The sequence below is a fragment of the Eurosta solidaginis genome, chromosome 1 (assembly GCF_040869045.1).
Source record: "Eurosta solidaginis isolate ZX-2024a chromosome 1, ASM4086904v1, whole genome shotgun sequence".
Lineage (NCBI taxonomy): Eukaryota > Metazoa > Arthropoda > Insecta > Diptera > Tephritidae > Eurosta > Eurosta solidaginis.
Window position 1 is genome coordinate 160,657,066 of NC_090319.1, and position 25,703 is coordinate 160,682,768.

Here is a 25,703-nt window from a genome sequence, read left to right on the forward strand (position 1 = left end):
TTTCTATCTCAGTGTGCTATTCTAAGTCCTTACTTCTTTGACGTAAAATCTTATTTTCTCCAACAAATACCGTGTTTAATTCTCATAAATTCTAATATAAACATACGCAATTAGTTATATATAAATATTTTTAAGTTATTATTTTTTATAATTCTTGTATTTACCTATAAGTTGATGTACTATAAAAGACTATGCCTTAACGATACAGCCATTCTTTACTATATAAATAAATAAATAATAATTCAAAATGCATTATTACTCAATCTTTTTAAAAAGGAAAATCTGATAACTTAAAAAATTATGCTTTGTGAACTTGGTGCACTTAAAGAATTTTGTTGGAACAAGTGCATAATACATAGATTTGTCATAAAGAAAAGAGACAAATTGGGCTTTAAAGAGAATTTTCTACAGTGCAAACACCCGTTTTTTAAAATTGAAATATTTTCAAAATTAGTTAACGAATTTTAACATGATTACAACTCCAAAGTAGCTTCATCGAATTAATATATTTTTATTTAACCTCTGAAATCCCCATTTACTAAAAAATTGCAAAAACAATTTAACTATAAAAAAAGCGAAGATCAACTTTTTAAAAGTTGTGTTGAATCAATAACTAATTTTGGTTTTAATTTTATTTCAGCAATGCAAATATTCATCTCAGCACTAGTGTCTTTCGTTAACCCGAGCTCTAAGAAAGGAACGATTCAGACTTAGACAGTTTTGTTTAATTGATTTCTAATTTTGACTTTTATTTTATTTATCTTTTGGTAGCAATCAAATATTTCAACCTTTCTTCACAGGATGCAACCATAGCTTTAGTAAGCAGAGTTTTATAAGAGGTAAATAAAGCTTGTCTCTGATAGTTATATTGCATCTATAACTAATTTTGACTTTTATTTTATTTTTCTTTTGTTAGCAATCAAATACTTCAACCTTTCTTCACAGGATGCAACCATAGCTTTAGTAAGCAGAATTTTAGAAAAGGTAAATAAAGCCTGTCTCTGAAAGTTATAATGAATCTATAACTAATTTTGACTTATTTTTTTCTATTTTTCCAGTAGCAAATATATCTTTGCGAGCATAAGGACCATCATGACAACCACTTACGCTGATATGGATCTGCTGGCAACGCAGAAAATAAATTTTTTGTATATTAGTTTAACTATATATCTAGAAATAATGTTAAGAAACTTTTGTAAAGTTGTAACGAAAGTGAATATTTTTCATTCGCTGTAAACGATTAATTAATACTAGTATATATCAAAAGAAAGGTAATTTGATAACTTTTCTTTCGGTGCTACTATCGTTAAAATTGATAAACGATTTCTGAAAATTTTTTCAAATTTATAGACACATATATGTAACTAGTGAAAATGTTGAGACATTTTATAAAGTTGTAACGAAAGTGAATATTTTTCACTCATTGTAAACGAGTAATAAATGCTAGTATATATCAAAAGAAAGGTAATTTTCTTTCCATACTACTATCGTTTAAATTGATAAACTATTTCTGAAAATGTTTTCAAATTTGAAGACACATATATGTAGCTAGAGAAAATGTTGAGAAATTTCATAAAGTTGTAACGAAAGTGAACATATTTCACTCATTGTAAACGAGTAATAAATGCTAGCACATATCAAAAGAAAGATAATTTGATTACTTATCTTTCGATACACTATCGTTTACATCTATAACCGATTTTTTTAAATTTTTGGAAAATAAGAGATACATGTATATAGCTAGGGAAAACTTGGTGAAATTTTGTAAAGTTGTAAGAAAAGTGTATGTTTTTTACTCCTTGCAACGAGTTTCAAGTTTAAGCATATACCAAAAGAAATATAATTAAATTATTGTACTTTTGGTAATACTGTCAATCGAATCAAAAAGTTTTTTCCAAAATTTTGTATATTTTAGAACAACACCTCTGTAGTAAGAAATTTGTTTGCAAAGCTATACAAGTATTTTTCATTCATTGTGGCTTTTTGTTAAAAATAACTGACTGACTCTCTGATAAATATCAAAGTTTATTAAATCGAGTGACCAAAAAGCTAATAGTTCCTTTATTAAATAATATAATTAAAAAGATACTTATCACAATAATCCTTAGTTTTAATTGATTTGAAAAATTTAGCTTATCGATTGATTAGTTTTTAATGGAATTGCCCTTTTAAAAGCTCGGCCTAATCAGCTTTGATATTTTATCAATTAGCGAATTAATTAATATCAATTACAAAAACCATTGTATAATGAGCAAAGCTCGCTAATTAAATACACTGCATCAAAAAATTTTAAATACAGCACTGACTTTGGGAAGAAAATGGTGAAATCTTCAGTATTAAACGAATTTTACTGTATATTTGCACTGTCTTTAATTTTTTTATTCAAAAAGCAACCAATAACAAAAAATTTTACGAATAAGTAAGGTATATTCATAACAAAAATAACACAAAGTAATTATCTTCAAAATCTTACATAAAAAAATTGTACATTCAGTAAAGAAAACTTAAAGTTTACTTAGAATTAAAACGTGTTAATAAGACATGTGGTACCCTTTTGCTTCAATTACGCTCTTTAGCCTACTTTTCATGGAAAATACCAACTTTTTGGTTTCCTCAGACGAAATATTTTTCCACTCCTCTTGGATAATCCTTTTTAATTGCTCTCTGTTCTTTTTGTGTGCTTTCTGATTTTTTTTTCCAATATATCCCACACATGCTCGATAGGATTCAAGTCTGGCGACTGGGGCGGATGCGGGAGCACAGATTTGCAATTGTAAAGCAAGAAAGTTCGTATAACTGCAGAACTATGCTTGGGGTCCTTGTCTTGCACCACCTTGAAACCAGAGCCGAGACCCAGTTTCTCGGCACTCTGTTTTAAATTGTCTTTCAGAATAGATAAATATTTAAATCTATCCATAGCATTTTCTACAAATGCGAGATTTCCAACTCCGCTAGCTGCCATTGTGCCCCAAACCATGACATTGCCGCCACCGTGCTTTACGGTAGGAGTGAGGTTTTCTTTTGCCAGAGCAGTATTCGCTTTCCTCCATACAAATCTTCTTCCATCTGACCCAAAGATGTTGTATTTACTCTCGTCCATAAATATAACATCGTTCCAAAAATCATCCGGCTTATCAACATAGGTTTTCGCGTACTCCAATCGTTTTACTGCATTCTTCGCTGATATAAATGGCTTTCTACGTGAGACGCACCCCTTGTACCCTTTCGATTTCAGGAAATTTCTGATGGTTTGTGGGTTAACAACGCCCCCCCCCCCCCCCCCCCCCCCCCCCCCCCCCAGTTTCCTCAAGGTTTGCTGCAATCTTAGGTGCTCCGATTTTCGGGTCAGCTTTAACCATCCGCTCTATTACTCGCTCGGTATACCGATTAAATTTTTTTTTTCGTCCCCTACCTTTTGCCATAATAAACGTTCCATTCTTTTCAAACGTTTTTACGACGGATTGAATGGTAGCACGAGGTCTGTCAACAATTGCGGAAATTGCACCATAGCTCTTTCCTTCTAATTTTAGCTTAACAATTAATTTTTTGATTTCAACCGGTACTCCTGAGTGCTTTTTAAGCACTTGACTATCCATTTCGAGGTGTTTACTACTACAAGTTAAAAAAATGCACTGAAAAACAACGCATACATAACTTCTAATATGCCTACTTATGACGCAAAAATAATTACCGTTACTTAACACAGCAAGCATTGAATTGTTTTCGCGGTACATATTTGCTGTATGTACAATTATTTGAGCTTGATTCAACGGAACTTATGGGTTACTCGAATTAAAAATGTGAGCGGTTAAAAATTGTCAAAGATTTTTTAATGCTATTTCGTCCTTATAAAGTGATAATTAATTTTCCAAAGGATTTTCGTTTGCACCAATTAACGCAACTGATATCATGTCTTTTATTTTGCAAGAAGTACTGTATTAACAATTTTTTGATGCAGTGTACATATGATCAAATTAATTACCTTGATAATAAAAAAATGTCATTTTAATGAACAAAATCCGAATATTACGCTGTTATTCAAGATTATTTTATTTCAATGTTATTTGTATTTCTTTTTTAATTTATATAAAAAAGATTATAGTTTAGTAAATACTTAAAATAATTGTGATTACAAATAATTATTATTTATGCTATTTAATAACCTTAAAACCGTTTTACCTTAAAATTTATGTGCGATAAAGACAAATTTAATGTAAGATGTCCTTCTAACAGATGTATTCTTAATATTTTATGATAAGACGGCCTTTAGTACAATTTTAAATTAATTTTTATATTACTAAATAAACGCTTTCATTAAAAAAAAAGTTTGGAGATTTTTTGGGTATTTTGGAGTGTTTTTTTAGGTATTTTGGTAAATATTTTGGGTATTTTTTAGACATAAAATTTTCCGATATGGCATCCCTACAAAATACAACCCTGGTTATGGGAAATTTTCAGTTATGTACTATGCACTTTTCTTTATAACACTTTTGATTAGTGTGAGAAGGATGCGCGATCACACATACACGACTCGTTCCAGGTGAAAGTGGATAAAATCCGCACACTGCCTATACAAAATTATCCACTTCTTTACGTGTGCATTATCCAGTTTTTACGCAGTTTTGGTTGGTAGGGTTTATTTAGAAGTACATATATATATGTTGTAGTTAAGTTGACCATGCATGCATACACAGGCAGGCGTTGGCTGTATACAATTGTAGCACGTGCCTGCGGCAAGTAAATGTAAGCAGCTTGGTCGAAGTCAGGTCAGAAATGAGTTGATATCTTTTGAACCACAAAATTGTCCAACTTAAAATAAAAGGGTTTTTAGATGCAAGTGTATCGCATATTATATATATTTTTTCGAAAATATTCGTGAGGAAAACAGTGTGTAATAATTATTTAAAAAATTAATAACGCAGTTATAAAGTAAATATTATTACCTTCAAAATAAAACAAAAATGAATAAGATACGACGAGTGGAATCAAAGATATAGCATTTTGAATGCGGGCAAGTTTGTTTACCCATCGGATCTGAGCACATGCAGATCTCTAAAAAAATTTTTTTTTTCGAGGAAATCCTGATATATGTCTTGACTTAAATTGCGAAAAGATTGTAACAAATAAATTTGGTGCTTTTAAAAAAGTTAAACATTTTTTTTCTACAAATTCGTACGATTTGTAAAATAATGACCCATATACGTGTAAATATACGTGTGTAAATAAACGTGTATTGGTAATGATCTGTATATATAAGTTAAACAGCAGGATTGCTGAGCATGTGACTGCGCTATGTTGCGTGTTGAAGTTTCGCTGACGCAGCACACGCGCAGATTAAGCGGAAGTTAATTGGGACAACGATTGGTGTAGTTGCAGAAATTGTGATTGAACAGCATAATCTAGTTTTAGTTAAGTAAACTATTTTTTATACAATAATTGGTTAGCATAGCATAATTACTTTAACACAAGAACTTAGCTGCTAGGTAAATTACTTTGTTCGAGTTAGTTCAATTTGGATCGTGCAAGAGCACAGAATAAATGTTATAACGTTAACATATTTCTCGTGTTTATTTTAATTCGGTGAACGGACAGTTCACCGCAACTTAAATTTTTTATCGCCTCGATTGCTGTGAGGCTTAACTGGCGCCCGAGCCGTTCTCGGTGCAGAGTGTATAAAATTTGGTAAAAAAGGACCGATTAATAAAAGTATTTAAATCGAACACAAAAAAAGTAAAGTGAAAGTAAAGTGAAACAAAATTTGGTAAAAAAGGACTAATTGGCAAAAAGAGTATTTAAATCGAACACAAAAAAGTAAAGTGAAAGTAAAGCGAAACAAAATAATACGTACTAAGGAAAAAAGTATTTAAAACAGACACAAAAATAAAAAACATGAACACTGAGGAAATGAAAAAAGCCCTTTGAAAATGAATGGCGCAGTAAACGCCATTCTCTCGCAACTAAACTGCTTCGAGGAACTCCTTAAAAGTGTCGAAACAAAGAGCAATGTAGAGTCCATACAGGGACTCAGCCAAAATTTGGTAAGACTAGAAGAACAGCTAGAGGATGTGCGCAGACAATCTGCAGACACCGACCCATAACGAGTAGAGGAGCCACTCGTAAGCGCTCGGACTGAGGGCGAACTGAACGAAATTTCCAAACTTCCAGATTCTGTCAAGGAACTCCAAATATTTGACGGATCTCGAGAACACTATTCCTCTTGGATCCACAGCGCAGAACAAATCGTTAGGGATTATCAGGTTGTTCGGCACAAGCCGATCTATAGGGATATTAAGGCTTATTAGGTATAAGATTAGGGGGCAGCGGATGCTGCACTGATCTCCCACAATATCCTGGATGCTGACTGGAAAAGCATTAAGGAAATCCTTTCCCTGCACTATGCCTATGCCAGAGACATTGAAACGCTCGATCAACAACTAACCCACATGACTCAAGGACACCAAGAACTCTCCGAATTTTACGCTCAAATTAACAAGCAATTATCCCTAATGATAAACACTATCAATACGGAAAAATACGAGCATAATGAAACAGTTAAGGCTTTGGCGGAGACGCACCAAAGAAGGGCATTTGACGTCTTTATAAGAGGTCTAAATGGGGACTTGCCGACGCTGCTCCTCATACAGAAACCAAAATCCTTTCCAGAGGATACTCATCATGCCTCGCATTTATGAACGTGGATAGCAGAAACGCCATTTATAGAGCCCCACAAACATTCAACAGAAATGGCAGAATGTTCACTGATGTATATCAATCGCGTCATTTGCAGCAAGGCAACAGGGATTACCCACCTCAGTACCAATCTAGATATAGGTACACAGCCCCAACAAACAAAACTCTTATAAATAGAGTCCCAAGCCAGTTAGGATCAAACCCATACCACCCAGGGTCAGGACAATCTCGCGTTAGTAATCAATATTCGCAGAGCTGGCGCAACAACAACAGCCCCTCAGGCGTCACAGGAATGGATGCTGATCAATCTTCCCAAAGCCGGCAATCCAATAGCTCCAATTTCCGAAGAAACGATAGTCTAAAAAGGGGACCTAGTTCTTCAGGGTTTTCAGCAAACAAACAACAAAACTTGTTCCATTTGGTGCCAATAGATGAAAAGGAGGGCGTAGAAGGCACTATAGAAGCAATAAGGAACACCCCACCGGGGATCAGGTAAATTTTATGGTAGGGGCCTCGTGTCCGGCGTACCGTATTTAGAATACACCACGCAAGGTCAGGGAACACTCAAGTTTTTAGTGGATACGGGGGCAAACAAGAACTATATTAGCGAGCGCATAGCTCGAAATACCATACCGGTGGAGAAGCCTTTCCATGTATTCTCTGCGGGGGAGAAATAAGAATAGACAGAAAAGTGTGCGGAAATTTTTTTAAATTCGTTGGTAAAGATCTACATACCACATTCTTTGTTCTTCCAGCACTCAAATCCTTCGATGTTATCATAGGTGACGATACACTAAGATATTAAAGCAGTGTTAGATGGGGAATTAAATCTTCTCATACTAAAACCAGATATTTTTCTGCCCCTTAAGCGACAAAAGGTACAAGAAGTCAATAGTATCAACGTAGACATTCCCTTTGATCCCAGTATTTCTGACTATTACAAAAGGACTGAGAAAGATATTCAACAAATATGAAAACGTGTTCGGTCCAGTCGATCGTAGAATGGAGATCGAAACCAACGTCCGGGCAGAGATAAGAACCGAAACAGAAAACCCCATCTACACTAAAAGCTACCCCTACCCAGTCAACATGCGTAGCGAAGTAGAAAAACAAATTAAGGATCTACTATCAGAAGGCATCATTCGTCCTTCGAAAAGCCCCTACAACTCGCCCATATGGATTGTGCCACAGAAATCGCAGCCTGATGGTGAGAAAAAATACAGAATTGTTATAGATTTTAAACGTCTAAATGCCGTAACCATTCCTGACACATACCCTATACCAGACATTAATGGCACCATCGCAAGTTGGGAAATGCAAAATACTTTACTACCTTAGACTTAACCTCCGGGTTCCACCAAATTCCTATGAAGGAGAGCGACATCCCAAAAACCGCATTTTCCACCAAGAATGGAAAATACGAATTTTTGCGACTCCCTTTCGGCCTCAAAAATGCACCCTCTATCTTCGAACGCATGATAGACGACGTGCTCAAAGAATTTATAGGCCGCATTTGCTTCGTATACATTGATGATATCATCATCTTTAGCAAAGATGAAGCCACTCATTTCAAAGATATAGAAGCGATTCTTGCTGGACTCTTAACAGCTGGTCTTAAAGTCAATTTAGAAAAAACACAATTCTTAAGAACAAGCGTGGAGTTTCTGGGATATATTGTGATATCCGAGGGTATACTACCAGACCCAAAAAAAGTAGTCTCAATAAGAAATATGCTCCCTCCCTCCAATTTAAAAGAACTCAAAAGTTTTTTAGGATTAACTTCCTGCTACATGGATAGTCAAGTGCTTAAAAAGCACTCAGGAGTACCGGTTGAAATCAAAAAATTAATTGTTAAGCTAAAATTAGAAGGAAAGAGCTATGGTGCAATTTCCGCAATTGTTGACAGACCTCGTGCTACCATTCAATCCGTCGAAAAAACGTTTGAAAAGAATGGAACGTTTATTATGGCAAAAGGTAGGGGACGAAAAAAAAATTAAATCAGTATACCGAGCGAGTAATAGAACGGATGGTTAAAGCTGACCCGAAAATCGGAGCACCTAAGATTGCAGCAAACCTAGAGGAAACTGGTGGGGGCCCGTTGTTAACCCACAAACCATCAGAAATTTCCTGAAATCGAAAGGGTACAAAGGGGTGCGTCTCACGTAGAAAGCCATTTATATCAGCGAAGAATGCAGTAAAACGATTGGAGTACGCGAAAACCTATGTTGATAAGCCGGATGATTTTTGGAACGATGTTATATTTATGGACGAGAGTAAATACAACATCTTTGGGTCAGATGGAAGAAGATTTGTATGGAGGAAAGCGAATACTGCTCTGGCAAAAAAAAACCTCACTCCTACCGTAAAGCACGGTGGCGGCAATGTCATGGTTTGGGGCACAATGGCAGCTTGCGGAGTTGGAAATCTCGCATTTGTAGAAAATCCTATGGATAGATTTAAATATTTATCTATTCTGAAAGACAATTTAAAACAGAGTGCCGAGAAACTGGGTCTCGGCTCTGGTTTCAAGGTGGTGCAAGACAATGACCCCAAGCATAGTTCTGAAGTTATACGAACTTTCTTGCTTTACAATTGCAAATCTGTGCTCCCGCATCCACCCCAGTCCCCAGACTTGAATCCTATCGAGCATTTGTGGGATATATTGGAAAATAAATTTGGTGCTTTTAAAATAGTTAAACATTTTTTTTCTACAAATTCGTACGATTTGTAAAATAATGACCCATGTACGTGTAAATATACGTGTGTAAATAAACGTGTATTTGTAAATGATCTGTATATATAAGTTATAACAGCAGGATCCAGCGGTTGACCCATTTACTCACGTTGCTGAGCATGTGACCGCGCTATGTTGCGTGTTGAAGTTTCGCTGACGCAGCACACGCGCAGAATAAGCGGAAGTTAATTGGGACAACGATTGATGTAGTTGCAGAAATTGTGATTGTACAGTATAATCTAGTTTTAGTTAAGTAAACTATTTTTTATACAATAATTGGTTAGCATAGCATAATTACTTTAACGCAAGAACTTAGCTGCTAGGTAAATTACTTTGTTCGAGGTAGTTCAATTTGGATCGTGCAAGAGCACAGAATAAATTTTATAACGTTAACATATTTCTCGTGTTTATTTTAATTCGGTGAACGGACAGTTCACCGCAACTTTAATTTTTTATCGCCTCGATTGCTGTGAGGCTTAACTGGCGCCCGAGCAGTTCTCGGTGCAGAGTATGAAATTTGGTAAAAAAGGACCAATTAATAAAAGTATTTAAATCGAACACAAAAAAAGTAAAGTGAAACAAAATTTGGTAAAAAAGGACTAATTAGCAAAAAGAGTATTTAAATCGAACACAAAAAAGTAAAGTGAAAGTAAAGCGAAACAAAATAATACGTACTAAGGAAAAAAGTATTTAAAACAGACACCAAAATAAAAAACGTGAACACTGAGGAAATGAAAAAAGCCCTTTGAAAATAAATGGCGCAGTAAACGCCATTCTCTCGCAACTAAACTGCTTCGAGGAACGCCTTAAAAGTGTCGAAACAAAGAGCAATGTAGAGTGCATACAGGGACTCAGCCAAAATTTGGTAAGACTAGAAGAACAGCTAGAGGATGTGCGCAGACAATCTGCAGACACCGACCCACAACCAGTAGAGGAGCCACTCGTAAGCCCTCGGACTGAGGGCGAACTGAACGAAATTTCCAAACTTCCAGATTCTGTCAAGGAACTCCAAATATTTGACGGATCACGAGAACACTATTCCTTTTGGATCCACAGCGCAGAACAAATCGTTAAGGATTATCAGGTTGTTCGGCACAAGCCGATCTATAGAGATATTAAGGCTTATTAGGTATAAGATTAGGGGGCAGCGGATGCTGAACTGATCTCCCACAATATCCTGGATGCTGATTGGAAAAGTATTAAGGAAATCATTTCCCTGCACTATGCCTATGCCAGAGAAATTGAAACGCTCGATCAGCAACTAACCCACATGACTCGAGGACGCCAAGAAGTCTCCGAATTTTACGCTCAAATTAACAAGTAATTATCCCTAATGATAAACACTATCAATACGGAAAAATACGAGCATAATGAAACAGTTAAGGCTTTGGCGGAGACGCACCGAAGAAGGGCATTCGGCGTCTTTATAAGAGGTCTAAATGGGGACTTGCCGACGCTGCTCCTCATACAGAAACCAAAATCCTTACCAGAGGCATACTCATCATGCCTCGCATTTATGAACGTGGATAGCAGAAATGCCATTTATAGAGCCCCACAAACATTCAACAGAAATGACAGAATGTTCACTGATTTATATCAATCGCGTCATTTGCAGCAAGGCAACAGGGATTACCCACCTCAGTACCAATCTAGATATAGGTACACAGCCCCAACAAACAAAAGTCTTATAAATAGAGTCCCAAGCCAGTTAGGATCAAACACATACCACCCAGGGTCAGGACAATCTCGCGTTAGTAATCAATATTCGCAGAGCTGGCGCAACAACAACAGCCCCTCAGGCGTCACAAGAATGGATGCTGATCAATCTTCCCAAAGCCGGCAATCCAATAGCTCCAATTTCCGAAGAAAGGATAGTCTAAAAAGGGGACCTAGTTCTTCAGGGTTTTCAGCAAACAAAAAACAAAAATTGTTCCATTTGGTGCCAATAGATGAAAAGGAGGGCGTAGAAGGCACTATAGAAAGCAATAAGGAACAACCCACCGGGGATCAGGTAAATTTTACGGTAGGGGCCTCGTGTCCGGCGTACCGTATTTAGAATACACCACGCAAGGTCAGGGAACACTCAGGTTTTTAGTGGATACGGGGGCAAACAAGAACTATATTAGCGAGCGCATAGCTCGAAATACCATACCGGTGGAGAAGCCTTTCCATGTATTCTCTGCGGGGGAGAAATAAGAATAGACAAAAAAGTGTGCGGAAATTTTTTTAAATTCGTTGGTAAAGATCTACATACCACATTCTTTGTTCTTCCAGCACTCAAATCCTTCGATGGTATCATAGGTGACGATACACTAAGAGATTAAAGCAGTGTTAGATAGGGAATTAAATCTTCTCATACCAAAACCAGATATTTTTCTGCCCCTTAAGCGACAAAAGGTACAAGAAGTCAATAGTATCAACGTAGACATTCCCTTTGACCCCAGTATTTCTGACTATTAGAAAAGGACTGAGAAAGATATTCAACAAATATGAAAACGTGTTCGGTCCAGTCGATCGTAGAATGGAGATCGAAACCAACGTCCGGGCAGAGATAAGAACCGAAACAGAAAACCCCATCTACACTAAAAGCTACCCCTACCCAGTCAACATGCGTAGCGAAGTAGAAAAACAAATTAAGGATCTACTATCAGAAGGCATCATTCGTCTTTCGAAAAGCCCCTACAACTCGCCCATATGGATTGTGCCACAGAAATCGCAGCCTGATGGTGAGAAAAAATACAGAATGGTTATAGATTTTAAACGTCTAAATGCCGTAACCATTCCTGACACATATCCTATACCAGACATTAATGGCACCATCGCAATAGACTTAACCTCCGGGTTCCACCAAATTCCTATGAAGGAGAGCGACATCCCAAAAACCGCATTTTCCACCATGAATGGAAAATACGAATTTTTGCGACTCCCTTTCGGCCTCAAAAATGCACCCTCTATCTTCCAACGCATGATAAACGACGTGCTCAAAGAATTTATAGGCCGCATTTGCTTCGTATACATTGATGATATCATCATCTTTAGCAAAGTTGAAGCTACTCATTTCAAAGATATAGAAGCGATTCTTGCTGGACTCTTAACAGCTGGTCTTAAAGTCAATTTAGAAAAAACACAATTCTTAAGAACAAGCGTGGAGTTTCTGGGATATATTGTGACATCCGAGGGTATACTACCAGACCCAAAAAAAGTAGTCTCAATAAGAAATATGCTCCCTCCCTCCAATTTAAAAGAACTCAAAAGTTTTTTAGGATTAACTTCCTGCTACAGGAAATTCATCCGGGATTATGCAAAAATCGCCAAACCACTAACCAACCTAACACGGGGCGAACACGCACAAGTAAGAGCAACACAATCAAGAAAAGTAGCAATAATAATGGATGAAGAAGCACAAAAGGCATTCAGTAATTTTAAGGAAATACTGACGACCGCGGAAGTCCTGAAATTCCCCAACTTTGAGAAGGCCTTGAATCTAACGACTGATGCGGCTGATTTTGCGAACGGTGCGGTGCTCTCACAAGACCACGATGGCAAAGACAAGCCTATAGCGTTCATATAACGAAGTTTAACCACCACAGAGGAGGGGTACGCAACAAATGAAAAAGAAATGCTAGTCATCGTCTGGGCCTTAGACAACCTCCGAAATTATTTTTATGGTGCAAGGAAGATTCGAATTTTTACCGATCATCAACCGCTAACCTTCTCTTTAAGCAACCGTAATTATAACGCCAAGCTCAAGCGATGGAAATCTAGGATAGAGGAGTATAATTACGAACTCATCTATAAGCCAGGAAAATCGAACGTCGTATCTGACGCTCTCTCTCGGTTAAAAACTCAGGTAAATCAACTGACAACGACGTCCGAATCCGAAAATGCCCGCGAAAACGCAACCATGGGCTCAACGTCGTATTCGGAAAACGACGGCGGCTCAACCTGCGACACCGTTCATAGCGCAGATCGGGATAACTCAGATTTAATTCCATTCGTCGAGGTACCTTTGAACGTGTTCAGGAATCAGATTGTGTTTGGGGGTAGGTTACAAATATGCGAGGACCTCACCCTGGTTACCTGCGACACCGTTCATAGCGCAGATCGGGATAACTCAGATTTAATGCCATTCGTCGAGGTACCTTTGAACGTGTTCAGTATCAGATTGTGTTTGGGGGTAGGTTAAAAATATGCGAGGAACCTCATCCTGGTTACCTGCGACACTATGTAGGAATAGAGGGTATATGCGAACAAGAACTCGTTAATGTGCTTAAAGAAAAGCTTAGACCAAATGTAATCAACGGAATCAAAATGCCAGAAAGTTACTTAGGGTTGCTCCAGAAGGTATATTTAGAAAGCTTTTTACACTATAAAATACGGGTAGCTCAAATTCTTGTAGAAGTTACGAAACCCAGATAGAGTCCTTGAAGTCATATAGGAGGAGCATAGAAGAGCGCATCGAAACCCCACAGAATAGAAAGCAAATCCTAGAGCGACACTACTTTCCGGGAATGAGCAATAAGATTAGAACATGTGTTTCATCGTGCGAAACATGTAAACTTAGCAAGTATGATAGGCACCCAAATACGCCAGAACTACAAAGGACACCAATCCCGTCACGTCCTTGTGAAATCATTCACATCGACTTGTTCGAAATTCAACGACTTATTCTCAAAATTTGCTAAACTTTTCCACATTAGAAACAAATCCACTGTGCACCTTAAAGAGAAAATGGTGAAACTACTACACTATTTTACGACCCCTAGAATTTTGGTAACCGACAATGAACGAGGATTGATAAGCCCGATAATACAAAATTTGCTCGAATCGTTAGGAATCAGCCTTTATCGTACGCCATCCCAGAGAAGTGAGGTGAATGGCCAAGTAGAAAGGCTCCATTTCACCCTTATCGAAATATTTAGGTGTTTAAAATTAGACAATCCCACTTTCAAGACAAAAGAGCTGGTAAATATAGCAGTAGATCGCTATAACAATACCATTCACTCGGTAACAAACCGAAACCCAAGTGAGATATTTTTCAATCGTTCAAAAGCCTCTAATTACCAGGAACTCCTAGACAAAAGTAGGAAGATAAATAAATACCTGAAAACACTGCTAACCCAAAAGCAAATTGCCCAGATCGAACGGTGCAACAGGAAAAGATCCCTACCGGAGCGTTATGATGAAAACGATGTCATATACGTGAAGGATAAACAGATTAAGGGAAAACAGAAACCACCTTTCAAAAAAAAAATTAGTTGCCAAAGACAACAAAGTCGCAGTAACCACACTTAGTGGTAAAAAAATCCATAAATTGCACATAAAAAATGTAAAGAAACGCGGCAATGCACATAATGAATAGAAACCATTTGAAATCATAGCTACAAGAGCGGGCTTATTAGTGGGACCAATCGTGCCTTAGTAGGTGGTGGCGCCATCGAAATTGACAAATGGCTACGCTACTCCCAAAAGGGAAACCCACGATCCCCCATAGCTGGTTCGAGAGCAGCTTGATGAAAAAAAAATACCTATTTCTGAATTTCGTTATTACTTGCTACAACAAAAAAGAAAAGAAAACCCAAAGAAGTGTATTTCTGAATTTTGTTATTACTTCCTACAACAAAAAAGAACAAAAAAGGAAAAAAAAACAAAAAAAGAAAAAAAAAATCACCAAAGAAATGTATTTCTGAATTCCGTTATTACTTGCTACAAACTTAAATAGTAGAACATTGAAATTATTAGGTACTACTATGTAGCGCAAAAACAAAACCAACAAAAAAACAAATATACAAGAAACCCAAATGATATGTACAAGCAAAAAAAATAAATAAAATAAAAACAAAAAAAAATAAAAATAGAATGAAAAAACGTCCTTTTCTAACAATTTTTTCACTCCCACTAATCTCCTAACCTCACAATAACATAAATAACTTCCAACAACCACTAACCTACTAACACCAATAATGTTAGGTATGGTCTTTCAAATTGCAGACTCTCACTGTTGGCGTCGGCCATCAGCGGCCTCCACATTTTCCACTATAAGGCACCAATCGTTAGTATCCAGAGCAGAAATGGGTGGATCATCAGCGGATCCTTCAAACTTATACATGCTATCAACCTCCAGCAGTACGCTACTATCATATCGAAGGTGGAAAACCTGGCTTACCAACTACTAAAACGAACTGACGACCAGCTCCTAGCACAAGTCTATATCAACCAAACTCTGCAGCGCCTCGAAGAGCTGACGGGGAACACGAAAAGAATCAGGCCCTCCCGATCTATTTACTGGATAGGCTCTGCGTGGAAATGGCTAGCAGAATCACCCGATGCCACTGATTGGGACAATATCCTCCACAGCAAGGGTGAAATCATAGAAAACAATAATCACCAATACAAAGTAAACAAGGATCTATTCACGGCAACTTTAGAAATTTCCAAAAAAAAATTAATGAAATTGTAAGCCGCACCAATTCGGTAATGAAGGAAGCTGAGGCAGAACAATTCGAGCAGAGCGCCCTTCATAATATCGTGCTCGTCCGAGAAGAGGTCAATGAAGTAGTACGGGCATGTCAGCTAACTAAACGTGGAATTATTAACACTAACCTACTCGACATGGACGAAGTCAACCAGATCCTGTCAGAAATGGAAACACTACCTTACCAAAATATAATTGAGGCAATTGAATACGGAAAACCATCAATATATACAAATAGGACTATGCTCCTCTACGTTCTATCAATACCCAAGGTAACAGAGAAGAAGTATAACCTACTAATTACTCGCGCCGGTATCTACGAAGGCAAACAACTGGACCTTCCATTCGATAAGATGCTCGCCAACCAGGAAGAAACATATGGACTCAAGGAAAATTGCTTGACAATCAGTTCATCTACGGTATGTGAATCAGAGTCCTTGAGCAAATTGGAAGAGAATACCTTTGCTGAAAGGAGGTGACGCTAGCTGCCAATTCATCAGGCGCAATGGAACGATAATCGAATTGATAAACGATAACACAATTTTTATCTCAAACTACCAAGGTGTAGTGGAAAGTAGTAGCGATACCAGCAATATAAATGGCACCTACGTTATCCAGTTAAGTAACGAAACGATACAAATTGGCAACCAAGTGTTCTCCAGCAAAGATGAAATCACAGCTCAAGCCTTGCCAGCCGTACTAGCAAAAGTCAAAAACCACACTACAAAGATCAATCTGGAGTACGTTCATGATATCACGATGGAAAACGTTAGATATCTAGGGTATGTAAATGGGAAAACTAACTTCTCGTTAGTCACGGAAGCTGCATCGATATTCGCAATAGCCCTCATCGTCAGAATGCTATGGAAATGGTATACTAGGAAGCTAGATATTCCACCAGTTCAAATTCCGATGCAATGGGCCACAAACACAAAGATCTTCAAGGGCCAATCTGCCCATGAAATCCGTAACCTGGACGACAGCGCACCAGTCAAACCAGTCAGAATCAACATTACGCCAAGTAGCCACATCGACTCTATAAAAAATATATCCACTTCACATTTTTCATGCTTCGATCTGCGGGACGCAGATCTTTAAAGGGGGAGGAGTTATAACAGCAGTATCCACCGGTTGACCCATTTACTCACGTTGCTGAGCATGTGACCGCGCTATGTTGCGTGTTGAAGTTTCGCTGACGCAGCACACGCGCAGAATAAGCGGAAGTTAATTGGGACAACGATTGGTATAGTTGCAGAAATTGTGATTGAACAGCATGATCTAGTTTTAGTTAAGTAAACTATTTTTTATACAATAATTGGTTAGCATAGCATAATTACTTTAACACAAGAACTTAGCGTTTAGGTAAGTTTCTTTGTTCGAGTTAGTTCAATTTGGATCTTGCAAGAGCACAGAATAAATTTTATAACGTTAACATATTTCTCGTGTTTATTTTAATTCGGTGAACGGACAGTTCGCCGCAACTTTAATTTTTTATCGCCTCGCTTGCTGTGAGGCTTAACTTATATATATGTCTTTAGAAGATAATAATACTTTGGGGTATGTATGAATATTTTTTGAAATTTCCTACAGGGGCGAAAATATCTCAAGCTTAGTTTTCTACGCTAGAATAAGTACAAATGTAAATGCGCAATATACAAACGTAGGTATATATGTTTGTTTGTGCGAACGTATGCACATGAATCAAAGAAGCTGCTTTATTTTTGTTTACAAATAGAGTTTGTTTTGATTTGCTTCTTCGTCGCTTTAATGTCGCGTTTATTTTGTGAACAGCGTGCGCTTGATTGTAGTGTTTCTGAGAGTGTGCAAAGTTCAACGATCTGTGCGAACAACGGGCTAAATTCAGCTATAGAAGAAATTTTGCTGATGTTGTTCTTGCACAGTGGTTTGAGTAGGCAAGTAAACTGCAATTTTTGTTGGCTAAATACCACTTGAAATTGGTACATATATATCAGGGCAGGTCGATTTAAAAATCGCGCATTGCTCTGTGAAAATCGTGCTCTAGGGATCAAAATAAGAAACTTTGCCGAAGGCACCATACATCTAAAACGAATTCTGATGCCCCTCCCAGGTAGGGGCAAATTTTGAAAAATCCCACTTTGACCCATTTAGAGTGCTCCAATCGAGTCCAAATGTATGACCGACCCCCACTAACTTTGGAGGTCCGACCCACCGATGCCAGTGGTGGCAGAATTGGGTTCTCTCAATATAACAAGATGAGGTTCTTTTACCATCCTAGTATGATACTTCTCATCAATTTTATCTATCGTTAAAGTATCTTCTTTTCTGCCATCGAATGAAAACGCTAACAAATTGGTATCATCTAACCGTTTGCGAAGCACTTCTTGTCTGCATTTCTCTTTTTCTCTGCGAACTTTCGATTTATCCATGATGAGAGGTTTCCCATGCTTATCTTTAATTTTAAAATCTTGCAAAAGAGCGATTCCCAATGCTGATGCTACTCTGTCAGGCACACCAAATCTGTCACATACCAAGGCAAAGTTAAAACAATCGTATCTCTGTGTATTGTGAACTTGTGCTTCTGTCCATATCTTCTTGAACCGGTGGCGGTGCGTATGTTGAATCATCGGGATCTTGGTATGTTGGCATTGATGACATACACGTTGCTCCTTGCTCTTCAGTTTCCATCATAAATGCATCCATTGTTAGTCTTCTCTGATTATCTTGATCGTCCATGAACTCTTTGAGGCGTTCGGGAACCCAGCCACATGCACATGGAGCTGCCTTCAAATCGCATTTACATGTTCCAATGTAAAAAATTGTTTCCAGAGATTTTACATACTCTGTAAATTGTTGGGTGTTGTTTCTTCTCTTGATTTGCTCTTGATACTTGTCAAGCAATTTATTCAATTTATTAAATACACTTTTTTTCAGCATTATTTCCATACCAAGTTTTTCCCAAATTCCAATCAACTTATCTTGTACTTGAATAGTGAATGATTTATGGGAAAACTTTTTTTGTTCTGTTTTAGCACGTTCGCTTAAGTAAAAATAATATCTCAAGATATCCAGATGGGTTGGTAAATTAAGATCAGTTAAATCAGTAGACACACCAAAAACAGTAACATCATGCTTGGGTATATGACTCATTGGGTTTTCGATAGTTGTTGATGTAGTTGCGTCTTGCGGTGTAGAGGATGGTGGATTCATTGTAAACTTTTTGATTTGAAATGGTCACTTCACTTATTATTTTTTTTTAATATTTTTTTATCTGAAATTAGCACTTCACACTTTGAGTTCTTCACAACGACTTAATGCATTCACAAAAACTGTTGCGTTATATATGGTCTACGAGACGAGGTAATAAGAATGAAATGGTAATTTCAATTCTACCTGCTGTGTCCTGTGGAGGCTTAAAAAAAAAAACACAAGCAATTTTACGATCTGCAATTGTGTCACAGTGATACCTTCATTTTTTAAAACGGTTGAATAAAAAACCCACACAACTATGTTTACGACATGCAAATGCATCGCAGTGATGCCTTGGTTTTAAAAGGGTTGTAAAAACGCTAATTTCTAATAATTTTTTTTAATTTCTTTTCTATTACTAAGTTAAATTCATTTTTTCATTTACATATGTTCTGACTAAATAAATTTCTAAAGAGAAAAATAAACTCCAAAAATAAAAAACATAGGCATTTCTCTGATTTTTTCATGTAAAGTGCAAAACCGGCGATTTTTTTAAATGCTTGTATGGTGAACCCCCAGGGGGGTTCCAGGGGGTGTGCCACTGGCATCGGTGGGTCGGGCCTCCAAAGTTAGTGGGGGTCGGTCATACATTTGGACTCGATTGGAGCACTCTAAATGGGTCAAAGTGGGATTTTTCAAAATTTACCCCTACCTGGGGGGGGGGGGCATCAGAATTCATTTTAGAGGTATGGTTCCTTCGGAAAAGTTTCTTATTTTGATCCCTAGAATATGATTTTCACAGAGCAATGGGCGATTTTTTTGCCTCCCCACAAATCGACCCGCCCTAATGTATGCATATCTTGCAGGCAACAAAGCATTGTGATTTAGTAGGCATTGAAAGGGTATCGAACCATATTACAGTGTATTTTTTTATTTAGTATGCTATAGACAAATTCTGCAGTATGTAAATAATGATGTGACTATTTGTTGAGTACATTTGTTACTCAAATTATGTCATATTACGGGATCTATTTTTATGATACAGAAAACCAGAGCCTTAAGCATTTAGCAATAAGAAAGAGGAAACACTTGAATAAATGAAATTGCCAATTGAACATCGGGAAGTGTGTTTTTCTTTGGCTGCAGCAGTGCCATTACATCATCGCCTTAGGCAAAAGATTTTTGCAAGGTGATCAGTCTTGTAAAAATCTGTTAACCTTGGTGTGATTTAGCATTGATTTGGAGGAACGAGATGTTTACTAAAATTTCTTTAAATTACTTAAAACTTCCTTCCCCCTTCAACTCGTTATATCGTCCATATCAATTTGCTATAAATTTTTTTTTTAATGTTCCACTCTAAGCTGTTTTACTACTTACAAAAAAAAAAAAAAACTACTACTTATCTTCTTTAGAAATTTAGTACAACTTACTATTATCACTTAAGTATTATGACTTATTATTATAACATATTACTAACTATATTAGAAGTAAATATAAAATTTTCATTACATATAGTCTAAATGTGCATAACTGTTTTTCGAGGTTTATATAATTTTGAAAAAGAACATATTTATAAAATCTGAAATTCGATTCAATTCAATGCATTTATTAATTTCTTTAAGTAATTTTTTATGAATGGTTTTCAAATTGTTTTTAGCTTTGTCAAAAATCTTAGTTTATGTTTATCAATTGTAAAATAGGAAATTTTGCATTCTGTATTATACTTCGTTAGCATAATTTTCAACGTTGTAAATGGAATCAATCTTTTCTGTTGTTAACTCATTTGGCATAGTAGCTCTTCTACCGAATATTAACTCGAATGGTGAAAATTTGTTATCGAAAACCGTATATGGTGTTGTATTATGCAAAAATGTAAAATATTTCAGATAGACGTCCCACTCAGGAAAATTATCATTAAGTTAAGCTCGTAAGTACTCGTTATATATTCGATGGTTCCTTTCAATAGTACCAACAGTTTCGTGATGATAGGGTGTAGAAAAAAAGTGATTGATTTTTAAAAGCTTTGTCAATTTCGAGAAAATTTCATTTTTAAATTCATTTCCTAAATCAGACTTTATTGGTTTCATTATGCCATAGGTTAGGGCAAAACCTCCAAAAATTGCGGATGCAACTGTTTTCGCACTTTTATCCGGTATAGCTATTGTAACTAGATATTTGGTTAATTCGCACATGAGACAAAAATCCTATCGTGTCTATAACAACAATTTCAAAAGGCTTTCAAGGAGTTGGTGTGAGCATCATATTCTCTTTGATTTTTGGTTTTACGTTATTTAATAGGCATTTTTCGCAATTCCTTACGCATTGGCAATGTCGCGTGTCGTATTTTTCCAGTAGTATTTTGTGCCTATTTTCACGTATAGCTTTTGGTTCCCGAAATGGCCGTCTGATATTGGATCATTGTGGTAAATTTTCATGAGTTTATTTTTTTTGTCTTCGTCCATTACTGTTTCTACTGGTTCCGTTAATAAAATAATATAATAGTTAAATGTTTTAAAATCTTGTTCCCGGTATCTTCAAATGTTGCAATACTAAAGTGATGAAAAATCCTTCTTTATCCTTTTGCCATTCAATTTTCTTAATATTGTGATTGCCGGCGTTTCGTTCCAGCCTCAAAGGTAAACTCGCTATTTATGTTTTAAGTGTGCGCATATTTGTATATTTTTAATTTACCGTTTCTATCATAATTTATATTTGATTTTGCCGTCGAGATTCTTTTTTAAAAATATAGGCGTATATGTCGTAAACGTGTAATGTTTCTGTTTGTATTTGTTGGTCATCGTGTAACTCTGTTTCCTCATTTTGTTTTGTCATAGATCTTGTTTGTACTGCTAATATATTTTTTGCCGAGTTTTTTAGTTCATTTATTGTTATACTTGAGAGTGTGTCAGCCCCTACATTTGATTTACCTTTGATGTATTCGATTGTGAAGTTATACTCCGAGAGTTCTAAGCGTATTCTCGATAATTTAAATGAATGGTCTTTGATATTGAATAAATAAACTAACGGCCGAAGGTCTGATCTAACTTTGAAATGTGTACCGTAGACGTATGGTCGAAACTGCTTAATTGCAAAGTATATTGCTATAGTTCTAGTTCTATGATTGCTTTATTTTGTTTTGATTTGCTAAATGTGTTTGAAGCGAAAGAAATTGGTAAATCGTTACCATTGTGAATTTGTTTTAGTATCGCACCGCAACCATTCTTTGAAGCATCTACTGTTATCTTAAATTCCTTAGTGAAACCTGGATATTGCAATAGTTTGGAGACATTAAGCTGCGTTTAAATTTTTCTAAAGCTAATTCACACGAAGTATTGTAGTGGTACTTGTTTGTTGTACCACTTAGATATGTTGTATGAAAAATTAAATTTATTAATTATATTTTCTTTTGATTTTAATGAATGTTAAAAATTTTCATATTTCAATTTTCTATCTAATTGTAAGCATCAATTTCCTTTAACTTATTTTCAATAAATAATATTATTATTCAAATAAATTTATATTAATTGGTTATACTAAGGGCATAAAATTTGGCGATCCCTTTTATTACGAACAATATAACAATTATTTTAAATAATTGGCGGAATTAGTTGTGTCGGTTCAAGTGACATTATAAAGGATGTGCTTTTATTACATTTTCTACTAAACACGCGTATTGATATCAGCGATAAGAGTCAATATTATACTGGTTATGTTTTTGGTACCAATTTCGAAGCAGTAGAGCCTGGCTATTGTGGTGATAATATTTCTGGAACTGCAGGAATTTAAACAAACAACATTAGTGGACAAACTACAACAGGGCTGTAAAATACATCAACTGGACTTGTCCAGGTATCCCTAGATACCAGTAAACAAAATACATTAAAAAAAAATATTTAAAAAATAAAATTTATATACATACTATATTGATTGCAAATCAGCAGAAAGATTGTAAATAATTAAAGGAATATTTCTAATAAAAAAAATAAAAATAAAATAAAATAAAAATTTAAAAGAATTACTAAGAAAGTAATTTCAATTATTGCCGTTTATATCTATATAATCAAAAATTTTCAATGATTAGTTTATGTTATTTGGACTATACAAGTATGTAATTTCTCTGCTGTACTGTAATTTCTCTACTGTACTGTAATTTCTTTACTTAACTGTTTCAAATTTCCAATCAATTCCTATAAATTCAGTTCAATATTTTTTAAACAATCAACAAGCTAACAAGTTGTTAAAATTACTACAGTTTTGGTACGAGAATCCTGGAGTATGGTTTATCCCAGGCATGCTTAACGAACGAAACGATATCATTTCGTTACGATAATCAACGCTAATAAACGAAACGAAGTCACTTCGAAGTGACTTCGTTCCGTTTATTAGCGTTGATTATCGTAACGAAATGATATCGTTTCGTTCGTTAAGCATGCCTGGTTTATCCATGCAGAAGCAGAATTTAAGAATAATATACTTGATGATTCAGTAAAATTTCATAATGTTTTAATTTCTCTTCCTCAAGAAATTGTTTCTAAAATATCAGATGTCATTAATCCTCCACCAATGACAAACAAATATAAAACAAAAGGATATTATTTTTATTTTTTAATATTTGCTGGTACCACTTGAAATTTGGGAATAATGCAGTTAAGTGTATTAAACCACGTAAATTTTTTGATATAAAACCAAATCATTTAAACTGAATCGTTCTATTGATAAGCAAAACAAAATTAATTTTTTAATAGATACAGGAGCTGTTGTTTCAGTTATTCCTCTTTCAAAATTTAACCAATTTAAGAGAATTTAAGTTTATCAGCAGCCTTACGGAGCAATTATCCACACTTTTGGTTCAAAATTACTCAAAATAGATATAGGACTAAGGCGCGAGTTTCATTTTCCTTTCCTTTTGGCAGATATTAACCCTTAAAAGCCTAAAGTATCAAATTTGATACCGGTCATTTAAATAAAATTCCTGAGTTGCATTTTACTTGTTTTTGACATTTGAACGCAGATTCATCTTTACAGCTTCAACTTTCTAGTACACCCAGAGTAGAGCACATCGAGCAAAGCTCAGAATGTCCCGAGAATAGTAACAGCTGTAATACTCGAAATATAGTATGGAGGGTGCGACACATAGAGGTTGTTCAAAATGCATTCCAGTTTGAAGGAAATTCGGAATATCCGCCTGAAATTTGAGCCAATAGTCAATACATTGAGTCGAAACAGATCTGATAAAATCAGACAAATTTCTCATCTCATATGAATGACGATACCAAACATTTGACTCCAGATCATCCTCAACACGACAGACTACATAAAATTACACCACTGATAGATCACTTGAACCAAAAATGTATTAGTGTGCCATTTGACCATCGACTCTATCTAGATGAACAGATTTGCGCCACAAAAATTAAGCATTTCCTGAAACAATATTTGCCCAATAAACCCCACAAGTGGGGATTCAAACTATATGTTTTATGCTCTCTCTCAGGATATGCATATAATTTTGAACTCTATTCTGGAGCTAAAAATATTGAACGTATACCTGTCGAGCCTGACCAGGGAGCAGTGTCGAATGTAGTTTTTCGATTATTGCGTCCCCTCCCAACACATGTCAGTCATATTGTATACTTTGACAACTTTTATACCAATATTCCTTTGCTACAATTCTTAGGGAAGGAAAGAATTTATTATCTTGGCACTGTGCAAAGAAAAAGACTTGGAAAATCTGGCAAGTTGCCTGAGAAAAAAGAAATTATGAAGTCTAGCGTACCTAGAGCTACATTCCTTGAAAATGTTGCCACTTTCAAAGGAACAGAGTTCTAGGCAAAAAGTTGGAAAAACAACAAGCAAGTTCTACTGCTTTCCACGTATGTTGGTTCTGAACCAGCTACGACTATAAAGCGGTATGACAAAAAATTGAAAATGAATGTCCAAATACCATGCCCTCAGATAATAAAAGAGTACAATGCCCATATGGAGGTGTTGATCTGATGGATAATTTTATCGGCCGATATCGTATCCGAATAAAATCAAGAAAATGGACTATGCGGGTGTTTTATCACCTGCTGGACGTTACGGTAATAAATTCGTGGGTATTGTCTCAAAAGGATATTTTGAACCTTGCCGACTTTAGGACTGAGCTTGCCGACACTTTATGGCGGTATGAAAGTCGACCTGAAATAAAAGGGGAACACCAAGCAGCAATAATCATCAAGAAGAGTATCCAGGGCCATCTAAAAGACACCGAGCAGGAGTGCAGGTTTTACCTTCAACCGATGTACGTTACGACCGATTTGGGCATGAAAAAGAATTTATGAATTCAAGAAATAAATGCAAATACAATAATTGTAAAAAGCTTACTTTCTGGATCTGTAAAAAATGCAAGGTTTCTTTTATGCGATAACAAAAACAAGGCTATAGATTTAGAAACAAAATTAATGATAGGTTCTTTTGAATTCTGCGAAATTTTCGAGCTTAAAATACCATTGAAAATTAACAAATTTTCTGAATTGCTCAAACAATTTCCTGAAATTACAACTGAACGAAATTATACTAAACTAGTTAAACATAATACTGTTCATAGAATCGAAACCAAAGGAGTTTTACCATTTAATTAAACTTAAAGTGGCA

The 25,703-nt window shown here is 36.0% G+C and overlaps 1 protein-coding gene and 1 long non-coding RNA gene across 4 annotated transcripts in view; both read left to right on the top strand.

The window, feature by feature from the left end:
* Positions 1-25,703, top strand: part of l(3)80Fg (dnaJ homolog subfamily C member 16 l(3)80Fg) — a 2,137,133-nt gene that overhangs the window by 125,036 nt on the left and 1,986,394 nt on the right. The gene's annotated exons all lie outside the window — the stretch shown is intronic.
* Positions 553-1,108, top strand: LOC137239341 (uncharacterized). Its single transcript, XR_010949332.1, has 3 exons — positions 553-839; positions 917-984; positions 1,059-1,108. It is a non-coding gene; the product is annotated as an uncharacterized lncRNA (long non-coding RNA).